At 38.8% G+C, this 20941-nt stretch overlaps 1 protein-coding gene across 1 annotated transcript in view; it reads right to left on the bottom strand.

Moving 5' to 3' along the window:
* Window positions 1-20941, bottom strand: part of LOC150090933 (nostrin-like) — a 133853-nt gene that overhangs the window by 28234 nt on the left and 84678 nt on the right. The window lies entirely within an intron of this gene.

Genomic DNA, 20941 nt, shown 5'->3' with positions numbered 1-20941 from the left:
TTCAATGTAGATAAAACAAAGTTAGAGTACTGACTGGGATCAAATTTTTTGATAAAAAAAGTGAATATCTCCAAGACAATACAGACTAGATGCAAAGTGTTAATGGTGAGCTAAGTTCAAAAAGTATCTGATAAGCATGACACTGGAATTAAACAATCAATGAATGCATCATGGTGACTATCCTTCAAGTGACAACAATGTGCAAGCATGTGACTGAAGATTAAATTTTATACATACTTAACTGCTCCAATAAAGACAACAGTCTTAAATGAAATGAAGGAAGTGCAAAGGTAAAGAGGGATAACATTAATAAACAATAAAGTATTTTGTAATCATATTTTTCCCATTCATATGCAGGAAGCACTTTCCCACTGTACCATGCACAAATTTTAAATAATCACTTGTTTATGATAAGCATATTATTACTTAAATACCTCAAATAGTTCTTCAAAAATATAAACAGAAATTAAAGCCGATATTTACTATTAATGGGACATATACAGATGGACAGCGAATCCTGAAAGTTTCCTATAGATGCCAGAGGTCCTGAGTCATATGCTATATGCTAATTTAACATCCATTTCTTCTCAACCTTGCCAATATTTATGTCGTAAATAGTGGGCCTGAATTTTGATTTGGCAATGTCCGTTGGTATTCATAGCATAAACATGGCAGCTTTACATTGGCCAACAAAAAGTATTATTGGCGCCTCCGTAGCCAGGTGGGAAGGAGCAGCAGTGCGTAGCACATGCTTCTCGATTAGACAGGGGTTCGAGCCCGTCACCACCAAGTACGGAGGATGCGGAAAGGTCAGGGAATGACCACTGCATATCACGGAGCAATATGGCCTTAGTTGCTAATGCACTAGGCACCAGCGAGGTGATCTGATAGAGGTGTATAAAGCCTTGAATGGTTTGAGCATGCTCAATGCTGATGGGATTCTTCCTCTAGCTCAGAATAATCACCTGAGAGGGCATAAATTCAAATTGAGGAAAGACAGATGTAGGATAGACGTGCGGAAATTTGCCTTTAGCCAGCGGGTGGTTGGTTGGTGGAACAGACTTCCATCCCTTGTAGTGGAGGTTGATAGCCTAAATAAGTTTAAGGCTCAGCTGGACAGGTATTTTGAATGAACAGAGGGGTGAAGTGGAAGTGGTTTTTTTTTTTTTGGCTGATGCTGCATAAGCTTGCTTTCTTGCATCAAATGCCTCTACTAATGCTAATGCTAATGCTCCTAAAAACCAAATAACAAACAAAAAGTATTCATATGGTTCATTTGTTCTAGTTTAATTGTGCATCAGCTGAAATGCACCATTAAACTTGTAGAAGGGGGATATATAGCACGCCAAGCAGAGAACTACTGAGCAGAAATTTCTGACACACAATTTTCTTTTATTTTACATATCAAGTCCTGCACACGAGACTACTAATTAGATGCTTTTCCGTAGCCGCTAAGTGGAACTTTATTTATCGATTTTAAATTATTGTTTTTCTCTAACTTTTGATTAAAAATTAGTAGCGTGGTATTTATTTTAATTCCCTGATTAATTTGGTATACATGTTCTTTACTTGGCCCTTGTAATTGCTTAAAAACCACAGACAACTTATGCCGGCAATGTTTTAGTACTGATGTAGGAGATACTTGGAGGTTTTTTATGTAGCTTTGTAGCAGCATAATCTGCTGCTACATTATTTAATAACTTAACTTTATCACATAGTTAATAATGTATGGCATTAATATTCATGGAGTTTTTATAGTATCCATGATTTGGAGTAGATACAGTATCGTAAATAGGTCACTTGAGAGTTGGAATCACATAGTTTGGTGATAGAGGGATATATTTATTATCTATGATAACTACATAGAATTTACAAATGTAATAGTATAGCATAATACATATAATTTAAACTTGATAGGTTATTGTTATTGTTATTATTATTTTTGGCGCAAGGGCTGCTCAGCCCACTTTGCGCCTCACTTGATAGGAAATATGAAACTTGGTAGGAGAGACGAAATGCATCTAACGTAAGCTTGATATTGCAATACAGTAAACCCCCGCTATTCGTGGTATCTGTATTCGCCGTCACTGATTTAATATAAAATGAAACCTAAAAAAATGTGAATTTTAAAGCGCCGTGAACATTTTCCGCCATAAAAAAACATGGGCGTGGCTAAAATTATTTTTCGCAGTCAAAACAGCGCTCAGTGGGTGGGGGCAGAAGGGTGACAAAATTGCGAGCGTGGATGTTTTTCGCTAATCCTTGTTCAGTATGTGTTATGCGCTTGTAATGGAAGTTTTCGTCGTTTGCTTTTAATTTATATGCTTATAAATTGAATAAATTTATCAATTTATAAATTGATATGCTTACAAAAGTGATAAATTTACCGTTTTGCAGCGTAAAACAGACTTTTTCGAGTGTGTTAATGGAAGAAAGTGACTTTATTGTGGCCAAGTTCTTTCTAACCCGTAGAAAAATATGGCTACGAATAACAAGGGAAATGTGAAAAGATCAAAGAAGGTGATGACATTAGAGAATAAAATTGAGTTATTAGACAAAATTTCTAATGGTCAAAGTGTCTCCTCAGTGGCAAAACATTATAAAATCAATGAGTCAACGGTACAATCAATCTAGAAATCGGAAGAAAAAATCCGCCATAGTGTCCGTGTAAACGTGCTAATTGCTTCAAAAATTCGCTCTGTAACTCGTGATGTTAAATTAGAAAAAACTGCTTTAAATCTGTAGATAGAAGACCGAACTCAAAATAAAATTCCGTTAAGTTCACTCATTATTCGTGAAAAGGCAAAACTCCTTTATCAACACTTTAGCGAAACTGGTGATAGCACTGGCGGGATAAGTTTTTTAGCTAGCAAAGGCGCTGGTTTGAAATTTCTAATAAATATTACATTTAATATTAAATTGTTTCTTATTTTCATTTCCATGCCATATGCTTGCATTTCACTATGTACACCTAATTCTGTTTTTACACGATAGATACGTTCCTGAAAAATACGTGTAAAAAAAATTCGTGTAAAAAAAGACATTGTATTTATGGAAGAAAACAAGATTGGTTCCGGATCTAAAAAAATCAGTAAAAATAATTAAAAAAAAACACATAAAATATTCGTTTTAAGCTTATTATTTTATTTCAACAAAATACACATGTAATAATATGTAATTAAAATGTACTAAAATAAATTTGTATGCATATGAAATGAAAAAAAATTCTTCATGAACAAAAAAAATCTGTTTTACATATAACAAGATTTTATTCATTTTCCACTTTCTGATAATAAACGGCGCATACGTTTGCGTACGACTGGAATATCACTGCCATCACTAGAAATGTTGTGGACATCGTCTTCTTCCTCTATTAATGAAATTCTTTCTGTGATCTCTTCAGCAAAATCAGCACGAATCTCCTCTGGTGCTGATGTTTCACCGGTTTTACGAACGAATTCAGTTATTAATCGTTGTGTTCGTGTTTTGGTTAGTCCGTTATATAATTCTCTGTAAGAGGCTGTCAACAACTTCAGTTCGCGTTGAAACTTCCCAGCGCGTTCCTCATTAGGGTCATGTTTGACAAAATGATTACCTAATTTTCTAGCCAGTTCCAGACCTTCTTTTATTAAATCTGCATTTAGAACAGGATCATTTTCTTCATTATCACTACGTTCTGTGGGATAAGGAGTCCCAAGGACAACCTCTAATATTTCATCTTCGCTTAGGGCTTTGTCGGTTAACAATTCATCGATATCTTCTAACGATAGATCATCGAATCCTTCTCCACCAATTTTGTGTGCCATTGTAATGATGTTGGGAAATTCGGTCGTATTAGGGATGATGGGATCTTTGCTTTTTACACATTGTGGCCAAACCGCTTTCCAACACGCATTTAAAGTTGCTGGTTTTAATTCAGTTAACGCTAATCCAACTTGATTGATACAATCCATAATTGAGAATTTCTTCCACACATCAATGACTGTTAGTGTTTCATCATTCAGTTTGTCCAAAACGTGTTGGAATGTTCGTCTGCTGAAGATACAATGCACGAATACCGTAGATGTGCACAAAATTAATAAAAACGTTGATGATTCATAGATACCTAGACGTAAACATTGGTAAGCAAAAGCACGCGTTTCAAAACGCAAACACTAGCAGTTATCCAATCTATTGATGCGTGTAATATAGAAATGATACTAATATGCCACAAATAAAAAAAAAATTTCTTAGAATTTAGGCAAAAAAAAATTCATAGAAATCGTGTTAAATCAAAATGACTCGCGTAAAAAGAGAATGAAATATTTATTTTGAATTCGTGTTAAACCAAATTCGTGTAAAAAAAGTTCGTGCAAAAACAGAATTAGGTGTACTGTCTATGTACATAGTCATATTATGAAGATACATATAATACATACATAGACAAAATTTTAGACTAGTTTTTCTTATATATTTCGTACTTTGGAATGGAACCCCTTTATTACTATGGGAGCCATAACTCAGTATACGTGGCATTTCTCAGGAACGTAACCCCCGCGAATAGCGGGGGTTTACTGTATATATATATATATATATACATTTTTTTTTTTTCCCAATAACATAAACTGCACAGCATCCTCACATTCAATCCTCATATTCTAATATCCTCACATTCAATGTAAAGAATGTGAGGATCATCATCATCATCATCAGCCATTTTTCAATCCACTGCAGGATGAAGGCCTCTCCAGCAACTTTCCAGTTCCTTCTGTTTTGAGCACTGGCCATCCATTTGTTACCCACAAACTCATGAATTTCATCTATCCATCTCTGCCTTTGTCTTCCAGGTTTTCTTCCAGGTTCTCTTGGATACCATTCTGTTATTTTCTTAGTCCATCTGTCATCATGTCTTCGAGCTATGTGTCCTGCCCAAGACCATTTTAGTTCTTTAGTTTTGATCAGAATGTCCTTTACTTGAGTTTGTTGCCTAATCCATGTTTCTCTTCTTATCTAACAGTCTGATTCCCAATATGATTTGTTCCATTCTTCGCTGTGTAGTTCTCAGCTTCTCTTCCATTCTTTTGGTGAGTGCCCAAGTTTCACTTCCATAAGTCATGGTGGGGAGTATACATTGATTCATTATTTTACATTTCAGACAAACTGGGATATTGCTCTTCAGTATGTGACTATATTTCCTGAATGCTATCCATCCAAAATTTATTCTTCTCTTGACTTCCAGCCATTTATCATTATTACAGCTAATGACTTGTCCCAGATAAGTATATGACTCCACCTTTTCAATTACTGCTCCTTCAATCATTATTTCCCTTTCTGTGGCATACTTGTTCATCATTACTTTTGTTTTAGCCATATTCATCTTTAGTCCAAAATCCTTACTAGCTGTGCATAACTGATTAAGATTTTCCTCTAATTCGTTGGGATCGTGACTAATGACCACAATGTCATCTGCAAATCGTAAATGGTTTAGGTACTCTCCGTTCACATTGACTCCTTTCTGCGACCAGTCTAATCTTCTGAAAGCTTCCTCAAGGGCAGCAGTAAACAGCTTCGGAGATATTGTGTCTCCTTGTCGAACTCCTTTCTCGATTTTAAATTTCCTACTGTCTTTGTCTAGCCTAATAAAGGAGGTAGCACTCTCATATATTTTCTTCAAAATCATAATATATAGGGTATCAATGCCTTGTCTTTCCAGTGCCCGAAACATTGCCTTATGCTGTATGGAGTCAAATGCCTTTTCATAATCTACAAATGCCAGGCATAACAGTGTTTTATATTCATTTGCTTTCTCCATTAGCTGTGATATTACACGAAGGTGATCCATAGTTGAGAATCCTGTCCTAAAGCCAGCTTGCTCTTTCGGTTGATTCTCATCAAGTATTCTTTCTAATCTGTTAGTAATGACCCTTGTGAACAACTTGTAGATGTGGGATAGCAAGCTAATTGGTCTATAATTTCCAATTTCTGATTTATCTCCTTTCTTATGCAGCAAAACTATGATTGCATTATTCCACTGCTTAGGTGTCATACCTTTTCTAATGCACTTTGTGAAGAGCCTTGCCAGTTTTTGTGTTATGTCTCTTCCTCCCAATTTTAACAACTCTACAGTAACTTCATCTTCCCCCGGGGCTTTCTGATTCTTCATTTTCTTCAATGCATGTTCTACCTCTTCAGGAAGAATATTGAGTATGTCGTATGTGTTGCTACTTTGCAATCCATCTTCCCCACTGCTGGCATCATTCTCCTGCTCCTTGTATAATTCTCTATAGTAGTCTTCTGCTATTTGAATTATGCCTTCTCTGCTGTTTATAAGTACACCATCGCTATTCTTCAGTTTCAGTATCATTTGTCTTTTTTATTACTGCTCATGGCTGCTGATTTAAATCCTTTGTTTTCCCTTAATGCTTGTTCTACTTTTCTTGTGTTAAATCTTCTTATGTCCTCTCTGAGTCTCTTTCTAATGGCTTGCATAACTCAGTATACTCAATTTTCTCCCTGTCAGTATTTTTCTTGCTTTTCATTTGTCGTCTTTGGTTCATCATGACAAGTGTTTCTTGACTAATTTTTTCTTCTTTGGATTTCTTTTCCCTTATAGGTTTCTTGGGCTTTATCACTTTCAAAGAGTTGTAATATTCCTCATCGATATCTTGGTCCTCAGCAGTCTGCAGAAGTTCATACTTGTTCTTAAGTTCCAGTACATACTGCTTTTTCTCCTCCTCTGTTATTTCAAAGACCTTTGTATTATTTACTCGAGTCAGTTTTTTCCTTTCCTTTCCTACATCTATATCAAGTGTACATCTTACCATTCTGTGATCACTTCCAACATTTACCTTATTCAGGACGGTAACATCATTCACAATATATCTTCTGTTAGTGAGGATGAAGTCGATTTCATTAGTTGTTAATCCATTTGGACTCTTCCATGTCCACTTTCTGTTCACCCCTTTTCTTGAAAAAAGTGTTCATTACTGACAGTCCTTGAGATTCTGCAAATTCCACAAGTCTTTCACCTCTTTTATTTCTTTCACCAATTCCAAAATTTCCTAGTTCCTCTTTCTGCACTGTTTTGCCTTTTTCCAACCTTAGCATTGAAGTCCCCCATAATAATAGTGTAGTGGGTTTTCTGCTCATCTAGAAGACTCTCAATTTCAGTGTACATTTCTTCAACCTCTTCATCATCATGGCTCGATGTTGGTGTATAAATCATTATAATCTTTAGCTTGTACCTCTTAGAAATCTTGAATATTAGTCTTGACACCCTTGGTGATGTACTTTTGAATTCCAAAATGTTGTTTTTAAAATCTTTATTAGATAGTATGAATCAGAGCTGAAATACTCAATATGTTCTACGTTGATAATAATATAAGTAAATTAATAAGAGGAGTTTACCTCAATATAGTACGTGGAACACTTCCGTATGATACCCTCCAGAAATTAAAACGGAAAAAACGAAAAAATCGACAACTTACCGGTACATTAAAGTAAAATATAAATAATTAAAGTAAAATATAAATAATTAAATAATCAATTTAACACAATTCAAAATCAATTCAAAACAATTAAAATTCAAATTAACGCAATTAAAAGAATCTAACGAAAATATTCAAAACGATTTTCCTTCCTTCTAGTATTAAGGAAGGAAAATCGTTTTGAATATTTTCGTTAGATTCTTTTAATTGCGTTAATTTGAATTTTAATTGTTTTGAATTGATTTTGAATTGTGTTAAATTGATTATTTAATTATTTATATTTTACTTTAATTATTTATATTTTACTTTAATGTACCGGTAAGTTGTCGATTTTTTCGTTTTTTCCGTTTTAATTTCTGGAGGGTATCATACGGAAGTGTTCCACGTACTATATTGAGGTAAACTCCTCTTATTAATTTACTTATATTAAAATCTTTATGGACCAGAAACCCAACTCCACCTTCACTCCTTTCACTGTTTCCATTGGTGTACAGCAGATTTCCACTTGATAAACTTATAAGTGATTCATTTCTTCTTCTTGTTTCAGCCAAACCGATGATATTCCAATTCACATTTTCTAATTCCTTTTCCAGCTATAATATCCTGTCTTCACCGATGAGTGATCGTATGTTATAACAGGCCAAATTCCATTTCCGGCAATGGCAACCTGGTCGTACCCAGAGATTCTTAGCACCCTCTGCTTCCACTCTGATCCTCTCGCTGCCGTAAGAGGGAGAGTGAAAGCTGCTGGGGAATGAGGGCCATTTGTTTCGTTGTGCTTTCATGTGCTGGAGGGTTTGGTCTTTTCCTCTTCACACTGACCAGGCGTCTTGAAGAGAACCACTCTACACGTTCGTTACCACCTAAGTGACGTAACAGGGTTTACCATCGAGAAGGTGTGCATGAGTGGATTTTAGGGAGGCAGGCCAACCGGACTTCTCCTAAATCTTCTGTAATAGAGAGATATTGGATCCATCAGTGTTTTAGGCTGAGTGTCTGATAACACACAGGATACCTGTTCCCCTTTAATTAGGCACCAAACTCAGTGTTGTTATGGACCTTTATGAGAACTTGAAGAACAGGGAGGCTGCCTTTGAAGTATTTAAATTGGGAGTAGTCCCAGTCAAGCTCTCAACTGGCCACATCAATGCCAGATCATGCATGTGATCATCTGGCAACATAGCGGCATCTCGCAAGGCAGAATACACTGGTCCCACAGGAGCTAGTTGTTATCAGTGATTCTATTATCAGAGAAATGGGAAATATATTGTGCAAAAAGGAAAAGTTAAATAGGACAATAGTATGTCTGCTAGGAGTAAAAGCTGATGATGGTGTAGAACAGATATTATCTTTTAAGGGCATAAAAGGTGATATTGTTGTACATGTTGGCATTAATGACATTAAGAACCGGAGATCTGCAGATTTACATAAAAAGTACAGTTCAATGTTGACAGAAAAAAAAGTTGTTGCGAGTTATGATTAAATCTGAAAGTATCTGCAATTCTGCCCATACACAATAGGAGATAGTGTACGATGAGAGCCTTAGTCAATAAATCAGGCCCAGGAGAGACTGTGCAAAGCTCGAGGGGTAGAATTTTTCTCAGTGTGGTCTGTGCTTGTTAACAGGAGAGAGAGTGCTTCTACACGAATGTGATACCCTTAAATAGAATGGATGCAACAATATTTGCTGATGCTATCGTGGCAGTGTTGGAATGGTTGGAAAACTGCTAGCTTAAGGGTATACACAGAATTATAGATTAACAATAGCAGTAGGCAGAAGTGAAAGTGATTTTTGCACTGCTTCTACTGGAATGAACAGAAGCCTGGAAAACAAAGTGCCAGCGATTTCAAGAGTAGGAGACCGGCGGAATTACTTAGCAAGTACAGGTCACTGTTGAAAAAAAGCCGTGAATTAGGGTTGAATTTGAAAGTGTCTGCAATTCTGCCCAGACACGATAGGAGGGAGTATATGATGAGAGCCTTGTCGATCAATTCGGCCCTGGATGTTATTTGGTTTTTAGGAGCATTAGCAACTAAGGCCATATTGCTCGGGGATATGCGGTGGTCATTCCCTGACCTTTCCGCATCCTCCGTATTTGGTGGTGACAGGCTCGAACCCCGGTCTAATCAAGAAGCATGTGCTACGCACTGCTGCTCCTTCCCACCTGGCTACGGAGGCACCATTCGGCCCTGGAGGGATTGTGCAAGGCTCAAGGGGTAGAATTTTTTTCAGCCTGGACTGTACTTGTTAACAGGAGAGATTGCTTCTACAGGGATGGGATACACTTAAATAGAAAGGGTGCAAGAATTTTTGCTGATGCTGTCGAGGCAGTGTTAGGTGGGTCGGAAAACTGCTAGTTGGGGGGAGATACAAGGACTAATAGATTAACAGTAGCCACTGGCAGAGGTGGAAGTGATTCTTGCACTGCTTCTATTGAAATGAGCAGAAGCCTGAAAAACAAGATTCAGGATATTTCAGAGACTGCTGGGAGTCATTGCGGTACAAGTAAACACATGGGTTGTGTTAGGGTAGCTAAGAATAGAAACAGGTGCATGTATACCTGCATATACACCAATGCTAGGAGTTTGGTAAATAAATTTGATGAATTTGAGGTATTGCTCAAAACATCAAAGGCAGATATTATTGGGATATCAGAGACGTGGTATCACACAGATATAAGTAATGCGGAACTGGAATTTGGGGAATACAATGTGTATAGAAAGGATAGACAGGATAGGAGGGGAGGAGGGGTTATGCTATTAATTAAGAAACACAAAGTCCAAGGAAGTGAAGCCAGTCGACATCGATGGACAGGGCAGTGTCGAGTCAGTCTGGTGTGACATAAGCATAGGGAAATCAAAATTGAGAGTAGGAGTGTGCTATAGGCCTAATGACTCTGATGAGTATAATAAGATATTGTACAGGGAAATAGAGTGGGCCAGTAAATCAGAGAGTCTTATAATGGGGGATTTTAATTTCACAGATATTGACTGGAATTTGTGGGTTGGTCACTCGCACACTAGCACGGCTTTTGTGGATTTATTGGATGATTGCTTTCTACATCAGCATGTTCATGAGGCAACAAGAGGGAGCAATACTCTTGATCTGATTATCAGTAGTGATTCTTCATGCATTAAGAATCTGCAGATAAATGAACCACTAGGTGGCAGTGATCACAGTGTGTTGAAGTGGGATTTACTCAAGGAGGTAACTACCATCAGAGGTAAAGGGAAGGGTTTTTGTTTTCGTAAAGGCGACTATGATGGTCTGAGACAGTATTTAAATTCTATACAGTGGGACCAACTGATGATGTTACCAACAGCAAACTCAAAATGGGAAGCATTCAAGGAACTAATCTTGGAGGCTACCAGGCTTTACATACCAACTAAGAAATATTGTTCAAGGTTTAGGCCTAAATGGTTGTCAGATGAACTAATGAGACAGGTGGCAGAGAAGAAAAATGCATGGGATACATACAAATTAATGGGTGACATGGAAGCCTATGATAGATATAAGTTGGTCTGTAACCAAGTCACAAAGGAGATTAGGCAGGCAAAGGCAGACTACGAAAAATCCTTGGCAAAGGATGCAAAGAAAAACAGAAAAGAGTTCTTTACATATTTAAACTCAAGAAAGAAAGGGATGAATCAGATTGGTCCACTGGATATTGATGGTTCAACAGTTGAGGATCCTGCTCAGGTGGCTAAAAATCTAAACGAGTATTTTGCATTTACATTCACGCATGAGGAGTTATTCAGGAAGGAGAATGATGTAGGTAAAGTAAACATTGGCAGTGAGCTGGATGATTTTGTAATAACTGAGAGGAAAGTGGCGGAGAGATTGTTGAGGATAAACATAAAAAAGGCACCTGGGGTGGATGGGATCTATCCAGTTATATTAAAGGAGGCAGCAAAGGAAGTATGCAAACCCCTAGCCATAATTATGAGAGCTTCTTTGGACTCAGGGGAGGTACCCATAGACTGGAGATGCGCAAATGTAACCCCAATTCACAAAGGATGATCAAAGGCTGACACAAGTAATTATAGACCTGTTAGTTTAACTTCTGTTCCAGGTAAATTAATGGAGGCACTGGTTAAAGAAGCACTGCAGGATCATCTAGACAAGAATTCAGTTATAGCTCAGACGCAGCATGGTTTTGTTAAGGGCAGGTCTTGCCTGACCAATTTGATTGGATACTATGATGTAGTCACAAAAGAACTGGATGCAGGGAATAACTTTGATATTATATATTTGGATCTTAGAAAGGCTTTTGATACTGTTGCACATGGAAGACTGCTGCACAAATTGGAGCAGTGTGGCATTGGAGGCAAATTGCTGCTATGGATAAGGGGATGGTTGAGTGGCAGAAGACAGAGACTGGTAATCAATGGACACTGCTCAAAGTGGACTAATGTTATTAGTGGAGTTCCTCAGGGTTCAGTGTTGGGTCCGTTGTTGTTTTCGGTGTTTATGAATGATATTGATGATGGGATATCAAGTTTAATGTCCAAGTTTGCAGATGATACAAAGGTTGGCAGGGTAGTTAAGGACACTACTGATGCTATGCTGCTGCAACAGGATCTGGAAAGGTTGAACAGATGGGCTGAGAGGTGGCAAATGAAGTTTAACATTGACAAATGTCAAGTACTACATATGGGAAACAGTAACCCCAGAGCAACGTATCAACTCTGCGGTACTACACTGACAGTGGTGGAGAATGAAAAGGACCTGGGGGTAATTGTGCAGGCAGATATGAAGTTCTCTGAGCAGTGCAGACGAGCTGCAAGAGTAGCTCATGGTGTCTTGTCAATGATATACAGGAATTTTTCTAGCAGGGATAAGGAAGTGATTATTCCCTTGTATAAGGCAATGGTTAGGCCACATCTTGAGTACTGTATACAGGTCTGGAGGCCTCATTTCAAGAAGGATGTAGAGCTGCTGGAACGGGTACAGAGAAGGGCAACGAGATTAGTGAATGGAACAAAGGGTTGCTCTTACGAAGAAAGGCTTAAGTTTTGCAAATTACAGAGTCTGGAGACTAGGCACCGGCGAGGTGATCTGATAGAGGTGTATAAGGCTTTGAATGGTTTGAGCATGCTCAATGCCAATGGGATTCTTCATCTTGCTCAGAATAATCACCTCAGAGGGCATAAATTCAAATTGAGGAAGGACGGATGTCGGATAGATGTGCGGAAATTTGCCTTTGGCCAGCGGGTGGTTGGTTGGTGGAACCGACTTCCATCACTTGTTGTTGAAGTTGATAGCCTAAACAAATTTAAAGCTCAACTGGACAGGTATTTCGAACGAACGGAGGGGTGAAATGGGAGTGGTGTGTTTTTTTTTTTTTTTTTTTTGCTGATGCTGAATAAGCTTGCTTTCTTGCATCATATGCCTCTACTAATGCTAATGCTAATGCTAACTCCCGGGAGTCATCATGAAACAAGTAAATACATGGGCTGTTTTAGGGTAAGTAAGAATAAGATCAGGTGTGTGTATACTTTCATATACACTACTGCTAGGAGCATAGTAAATAAATTTGATGAATTTGAAGAAGCACTGGTCCAGACATCAAAAGTAGATATTGTTAGGATATCAGAGACATGGTGTCAGTATGATTGATGACTTTTGAGGTTATGATGAACATCGTGGCGAGATCCAATATTCCTTACATTTCGAGGGTACAGCTCTAAAAGGGTGTTCACAGGCCGGCCGCTAGTTATACACCAGACTGAACCTATTGGTAACTCTCTAGGAGGCTTCCGGATCAGCTAGTGTATAATCTTGTTACCTCTACTCTTCCAGATAGTGACTGGAGGGAGTCCGAGTAGTGTGTATGCGGGGAGCATTGTCGAGGCCACGTTATGTCAAGGATCTGGGTATATTCTTACCCCATGTACGCCATATCCAAAAATTTCATTACTTCATACAGCACGCCCACTTTTTCTTACTATTGAATACACCATGAATTGTCAAACTAATAGAGCACGCTTTTCTGCGAAAAGATCTAAACCTCCCAAGCACTTCCTAATTCATTTCACAAATATACGTGGTCTCAATTCTAATCTCAATGATGTCCATTTCCACTTGCAGTCTGCCAAACCTCATGTACTTTTTCTGACAGAATCTGTTATTGGTTGATTCAACTACTGCTCATCTCAGATGCCCAAATTATTTGCTGTATGATTCCTTTCACCTCAAAGGTGGTACTTGTGCATATGTCCATTCTGATATTCCCTGTCAGAGACTGGGCAATTTGGAATCTCCTCTCTTTGATCTTCTCTGGCTTAAAATCTCTCTACCTCATTGCGTCAAATTCATCTGTTGTCTCTACCGTTCTCCCAATTCCACTAATCACTTGGAGCTCTTTGACTTCCTCTCTTTGCAACTTGACTCTCCAGTCCAACTTTCCTAACAGTGAGGTAATTTTCCTTGGTGATTTTAATGTTCACAACTCCAGCTGGCTTCCGTTTTCTAGTCACACCGACCCAGCTGGTCAAGATGCTGAGGCTTTTGCAATTACTAATGACCTTGCACAGATTGTTCATTTACCTACAAGAATACCGGATAATCCTAATCATACAGCCAATACGCTTGATCTTTTTCTCACAAACAACCCTTCTAAGTACACGGTCAAAGTGAGAGGTCCTTTAGACACTTCAGACACCACAACTTGTTGATTGTCTCTTCTCCAATGGAACCTTTATCTCATGGCTATTCCCAACCTCGTGTTGTTTGGCATTACAAGAATGCAAAATGGGATGACCTGCAAGACTTCTTTTCTTCTTTTCCTTGGTCAGATTACTGTTTCAAAACTTCTGATGTCAACGTTTGCTCAGATCGTGTCAGAGAAATTATTCTTGCACGAATGGAATCCTTTATCCCACACTCCACTTTAAAATCTCATCCTTTAACTAAACCTTGGTTTTACAATAAATGTGCTAAGGCTGTTCAAGAGAAGAATGTTGCATATCGTAATTGGCTTGTTTCTAATTCTCCAGTTTCATTTTTTGCCTACACCAAAGCTCCCAACAATTGTAAAGCAGTTATTAATCAGTCCAAACTAGAGTTTAAACAGGCGAAGAATAGAAAACTTGCTTTTTGCCCTAATGGTAGCCGAGCATTCTGGTCTCTTGCCAAAGCTATGGGCTGCAACTTTTGCCCATCTCTGTTCCCAACTCTGTCCAAAACAAGATGGTTCTGTTGCCACTTCAGCTAAAGATAAAGCTGACCTGCTAGCATCCCATTTTTCTTCCAACTCATGTATTAATGATCTTGGTAAAACATCTCCCACCATTCCCAACACGCTCCGTTCAATGCCTCCTATGGTCTTCCGTCAAAAGGATTTTGACGAATCTTGATGCTAAGAAAGCTCCAGGTCACGATGGTATTTCTCCACTTGTTCTCAAAACCTGTGCTCCTGAACTTACTCCTATTCTTTGCCGCCTTTTTTCACTTTCTTATTCCAAAGGTGTTTTTCCTTCTGATTGGAAATTTGCTCATATCTAGCCAGTTCCTAAAATGGGTGACAAATCCCTCCCATCCAATTATCTTCCCATTGCAATTACTTCTACTCTTTCTAAAGTAATGGAGAAATCAATTAACTGCCAACTCATAAACTACTTAGAAACCTTCCGTCTGATCAACGATGGCCGGTATGGATTCCGCCAATGTCGATCCACTGGTGATATTCTGGCTCATGTTACCCATTTATGGACTAATTCAATGGAAAAGTTCGGGGAAACACAAGTAGTTGCTCTTGACATCTCAAAAGCTTTTGATCGTGTTTGGCATAAAGGTCTTCTAAACAAGCTTCCATCTTATGGTTTGCCAACTGTTTTTAGTAATTGGTTATCCGGTTTTCTCTGTGATCGCTCAATGAGGGTGATGGTAGATGGCTCTCTGTCTTCTAACTTCTCCACTAATGCCAGTGTCCCCCAAGGTTCAGTTCTTTCCCCCACTCTTTTCCTCTTGTATATTAATGACCTTCTTCCATTGACTGGAAATCCTATCCATAGTTTTGCCGATGACAGCACATTGCATTCCACTTTCCATTTTGAGAAACCTTTTCCTGCTCAATCAGCTTCAATTTCTCAAAAATCTTATATCTCACAAAAAGGATTTTTCTGCTCCTATGCTTATCTTTAGTGACATTCCGATTTCTAGGCAAAATGATATATCTCTTTTGGGGATTACCCTGACTTCTAATCACTTCTAATCTTCTTGGCACAAGCATGTTACAAATATTGCTTCCTCTGCATATAAAAAACTTGGTTTTCTCTTTCACTCTCAGCGTTACTTTTCTTCCAAGCAGCTGTTTACGCTGTACAAATCGCAAATCCGCCCTACCATGGAATATTGTTCCCACTTCTGGGGCAGTACCCCCCCAAAACCTCTCTCAGGCTTCCAGATTCCATTCAGATGAGGGCAGTTAGGCTAATTAATGACTCCTCTCTAACATAGTCTCTCCACTCTCTGTCTCATAGACATACTGTTTCTGCTGCATGCCTTTTCTACAGATACTTCCATGGGCACTGTTCTTCTGAATTGGCTTCTATAATTCCCGCTCTACCTTTCAAAACAGTCTGAACACGTTCCGCCACCAGCCAACATCCATTTATTGTCCGACTTCAAACTCACAGAACCAAGTTTTCATCTTCCTCGTTTATTCATTCAACTGCCGCTTTCTGGAACAACCTTCCTTCATACATATTTCCTGAAAATTACAGTCAACAGAAGTTCAAGTCTAATGTCAACAAATGTCTTCTTTCATCTTATTAACCTCCAACCGAAGCACGGTACTAAGTACTATAGGTTCCAATACCTGTCGTGTTTGGGGTTTACATAAAAAAAAAAAAAAAAAAAAAAAAGATATAACGAATGCAGAATTTGAATATGGGAGTAAAATGCATAAAGACAGACAGGATAGGAAGGAAGGAGGGGTGATGATTTTAGTTAAGAAACACATCCAGTTGACATGGGTGGCCAGAGAAGTGAAGTTTAACATTGACAAATGCAAAGTTCTGCATATGGATAGCAATAACCCCCAGAGTGTGGTACTGCACTCAGAGTAGTGGAGAATGAAAAGATATGGAGTAATTTTGCAGTCAGATATGAATTTCTCTGAGCACTGCACACAGGCTGCCAAGCACAGCTCGTGGGGTTTTGTCAATGATACAGTGGCAGGCAAAAAAACTGCATTACCTTAAAAAAAGTAGCATTTGTAGTAAAACGTATAAGATATTGTGTGATTACTGTGATTACAGTCATTTTGTTTGTTACAAAGCAAAGGTATTGCATCAAATAACACTTCTATTGCATCAGACAGTAATTGCAAAGTATTGCATCAGCCGTTTCTATAAATATAGCGTTGGAAGGGTATAATCATTAGTATCCTGTTCTGCAGAGGTGTAAGCATGGCCCCATATAATCAGTTTACACCAAGAAAAAAAAGTGTAGCTGTTGCTCTGTTCCAGGAAGGGCTTTCTATGCATGCTATTGGATAAAATAGGCTGCCATCAATCAACAGCATCCCGGGTGCTGAAATTAAAGCATGAAACCAGTGATATGAAGAGAAGACCAGAATCGGGCCGTAAGAGAGTGACTACGCCTTCTAAAGATCGATATTTAAAATGGCTTTGCCTTTGTAATTGCCATGTTAATACTATTACATTAACTTGTCAATTCAGTTTGTACATGTAAATGCAATAAAATGTATGTTTGGTTGTCATGATTGCCATTTGCACGATTTCTCATATTTCCATTAAATATGCATTTTATGCTTTGGGAGGATATTTATGGCAATTAGGTATATCACACTCTCTGACTCTCTCTCTCTCAGAGTAACTCAGAAATTTTTTTTTTTTTTTTGGCTGGTGTAGCATAAGCCTCGGGCTTTCTTGCACCCTATGGCTAATGATGACGATCTTGCACCCTATGGATGATGATGATAATAATAATCAGATAGAGTCTATTGGATTTCATTCACAGAAATATATATCCCATCTAACAAATGCATTTCAAACATTTCTGCAACCCACAATGCAGCGCAAAACACATTATTTGCAAAATTTACAAGTAATGCAGTTTTTTTTGTCTGCCACTATACAGGAATTTTGCTAGCAGTGATAAGGAGATGATTATCCCTTTGTATAAGGCAATGGTTAGGCCAAATCTTCAGAACCACATACAGGTCTGGAAGCCTTATTTTAGGAAGGATGCGGAGCTGCTGGAAAAAAGGACAGAGAAGACCAATGAGATTAGCATTAGCATTAGTAGAGGAATTTGATGCAAGAAAGCAAGCTTATGCAGCATCAGCCAAAAATGGCTGATGCTGCATAAGCTGTTCGTTCGAAATACCTGTCCAACTGAGCCTTAAACTTATTTAGGCTATCAACTTCCATGACAAGGGATGGAAGTCTGTTCCACCAACCAACCACCCGCTGGCTAAAGGCAAATTTCCGCACGTCTATCCTACATCTGTCTTTCCTCAATTTGAATTTATGCCCTCTCAGGTGATTATTCTGAGCAAGAGGAAGAATCCCATCAGCATTGAGCATGCTCAAACCATTCAAGGCTTTATACACCTCTATCAGATCACCTCGCTGGTGCCTAGTCTCCAGACACTGTAATTTGCAAAACTTAAGCCTTTCTTCGTAAGAGCACCCCTTTGTTCCATTCACTAATCTTGTTGCCCTTCTCTGTACTCGTTCCAGCAGCTCTACATCCTTCTTGAAATGAGGCCTCCAGACCTGTATACAGTACTCTAGGTGTGGCCTTATACAAGGGAATAATCACCTCCTTATCCCTGCTAGAAAAATTCCTATTTATCATTGACAATACACCATGAGCTACTCTTGCAGCCCGTCTGCACTGCTCAGAGAACTTCATATCTGCCTGCACAACCACCCCCAGGTCCCTTTCATTCTCTACCACTGTCAGTGTAGTACCACAGAGTTGATAAGTTGTTCTGGGGTTGCTGTTTCCCATGTGTAGTACTTTACATTTGTCAACGTTAAACTTCATTTTCCACCTCTCAGCCCATCTGCTCAACCTTTCCAGATCCTGTTGCAGCAGCATTGTGTCAGTAGTGTTCTTGACAACCCTGCCTACCTTTGTATTGTCTGCAAACTTCGACATTAAGCTTGATATACCATCGTCAATATCATTTATAAATACAGAAAACAATAATGGACCCAACACTGAGCCCTGAGGGACTCCACTAATAACATTAGTCCACAAAGAGCAGTGTCCATTGATTACCACTCTCTGTCTTCTCCCCCTCAGCCACCCCTTTATCCACAGCAGCAATTTGCCTCCAATGTCACACTGCTCCAATTTGTGCAGCAGTCTTCCATGTGCAACAGTATCAAAAGCCTTTCTAAGATCCAAGTATATAATATCAAAGTTATTCCCTGCATCCAGTTCCTTTGTGACTGCATCATAGTATCCAATCAAATTGGTCAGGCAAGATTTCCCCTTAACAAAACCATGCTGTGTCCGAGCTATAACTGAAGTCTTGTTTAGATGATCCTGCAATGCTTCTTTAACTAGTGCCTCCATTAATTTTCCTGGAACAGAAGTTAAACTCACAGGTCTATAATTACTTGTGTCAGCCTTTGATCCTCCTTTGTGAATTGGGGTCACATTTGCACTTCTCCAGTCTGTGGGTACCTCCCCTGAGTCCAAGGAAGCTCTCACAATTATGGCTAAGGGTTTGCTTACTTCCTCTGCTGCCTCCTTTAATATAACTGGATAGATCTCATCCACCCCGGGTGCCTTTCTTGTGTTTATCTTCAACAATTTCTCCTCCACTTTACTCTCAGTTATTACAAGATTCTCTAGCTTACTGCTAGAGTTGAATACACCTCTGGCATTCCCCTCGCTAAATAACTCCTCATGTGTGAATGTTGATGCAAAATATTCATTTAATTTGTTAGCTACCTGAGCAGGATCATCAACAGTTGACCCATCGATATCAAGTGGACCAAGCTGATTCATCCCCTTTCTTCTAGAGTTTACATAAGTAAAGAACTCTTTGCTGTTTTTCTTTGCATCCCTAGCCAAAGATTTCTCGTAATCTGCCTTCACCTGCCTAACCTCCTTTGTAACTTGGTTACAGATCAACTTGTATCTATCATAGGCTTCTGTGTCATGTGTTAATTTGTATGTATCCCATGCATGTTTCTTCTCTGACATATGCCTCATTAGTTCATCTGACATCCATTTAGGCTTAAACCTTGAACAATATTTCTTAGTTGGTATGTAAAGCCCAGTAGCTTCCAAGATAAGTTCTTTGAATACTTCCCATTTTGCATTTGCTGTTGGTAACATCATCAGTTGGTCCCACTGTATAGAATTTAAATACTGTCTCAGTCCATCGTAGTCGCCTTTACGAAAGCAATAACCCTTCCCTTTACTCCTAATGGTAGTTACCTCTTTGAGTAAATCCCACTTCAGCACACTGTGATCACTGCCACCTAGTGGTTCATTTATCTGCAGATTCTTAATGCATGAAGAATCACTGCTGATAATCAAATCAAGAGTATTCCTCCCTCTAATTGCCTCCCGAACATGCTGATGTAGAAAACAATCATCCAATAAATCCACAAAAGCCTTGCTAGTGTGTGAGTGACCAGCCTCCAAATTCCAGTCAATATCTGGGAAATTAAAATCTCCCATTATAAGACTCTCTGATTTACTGGCCCACTCTATTTCCCTGTACAGATTCTTATTACACTCATCAGAGTCATTAGGCCTATAGCACACTCCTACTCTCAATTTTGATCTCCCAATGCTTATGTCACACCAAACTGACTCGACACTGCACTGTCCAGCGATGTCCACTGGCTTCACTTCCTTGGATTTTATGTATTTCTTAACTAATAGCATAACCCCTCCTCCCTTCCTATCCAGTCTATCCTTTCTGTAGACGTTGTACTCCCCAAATTCCAGTTCTGCATTCCTTATATCTGTGTGACACCACGTCTCTGAAATCCCAACAATATCTGCCTTTGATGTTTTGAGCAATACCTCAAATTCATCAAATTTATTTACTAAACTCCTAGCATTGGTGTACACGCAAGTATACATGCACCTATTTCTATTCTTAGCTACCCTAACACAACCCATGTGTTTGCTTGTACCGCAATGACTCCCAGCAGTCTCTGAAATATCCTGCATCTTGTTTTTCAGGCTTCTGCTCATTCCAATAGAAGCAGTGCAAGAATCTCTTTCACCTCTGCCAGTGGCTACTGTTAATCTATTCGTCTTTGTCTCCCCCCAAGCTAGCAGTTTTCCGACCCACCTAACACTGCCTCGATAGCATCAGCAAATATTCTTGCACCCTTTCTATTTAAGTGTATCCCATCCCTGTAGAAGCAATCTCTCCTGTTAACAAGTACAGCAAACCCCCGCTATTCGCGGTATCTGTATTCGCGGTTTCGCGTATTCGCGATCGCCGATTTAATATAAAATG

The sequence above is a fragment of the Mastigoproctus giganteus genome, chromosome 1, assembly GCF_048544385.1.
Source record: "Mastigoproctus giganteus isolate SK-2022 chromosome 1, ASM4854438v1, whole genome shotgun sequence".
Taxonomy (NCBI): domain Eukaryota; kingdom Metazoa; phylum Arthropoda; class Arachnida; order Uropygi; family Thelyphonidae; genus Mastigoproctus; species Mastigoproctus giganteus.
This window is presented reverse-complemented; position numbering and strand designations above follow the sequence as displayed.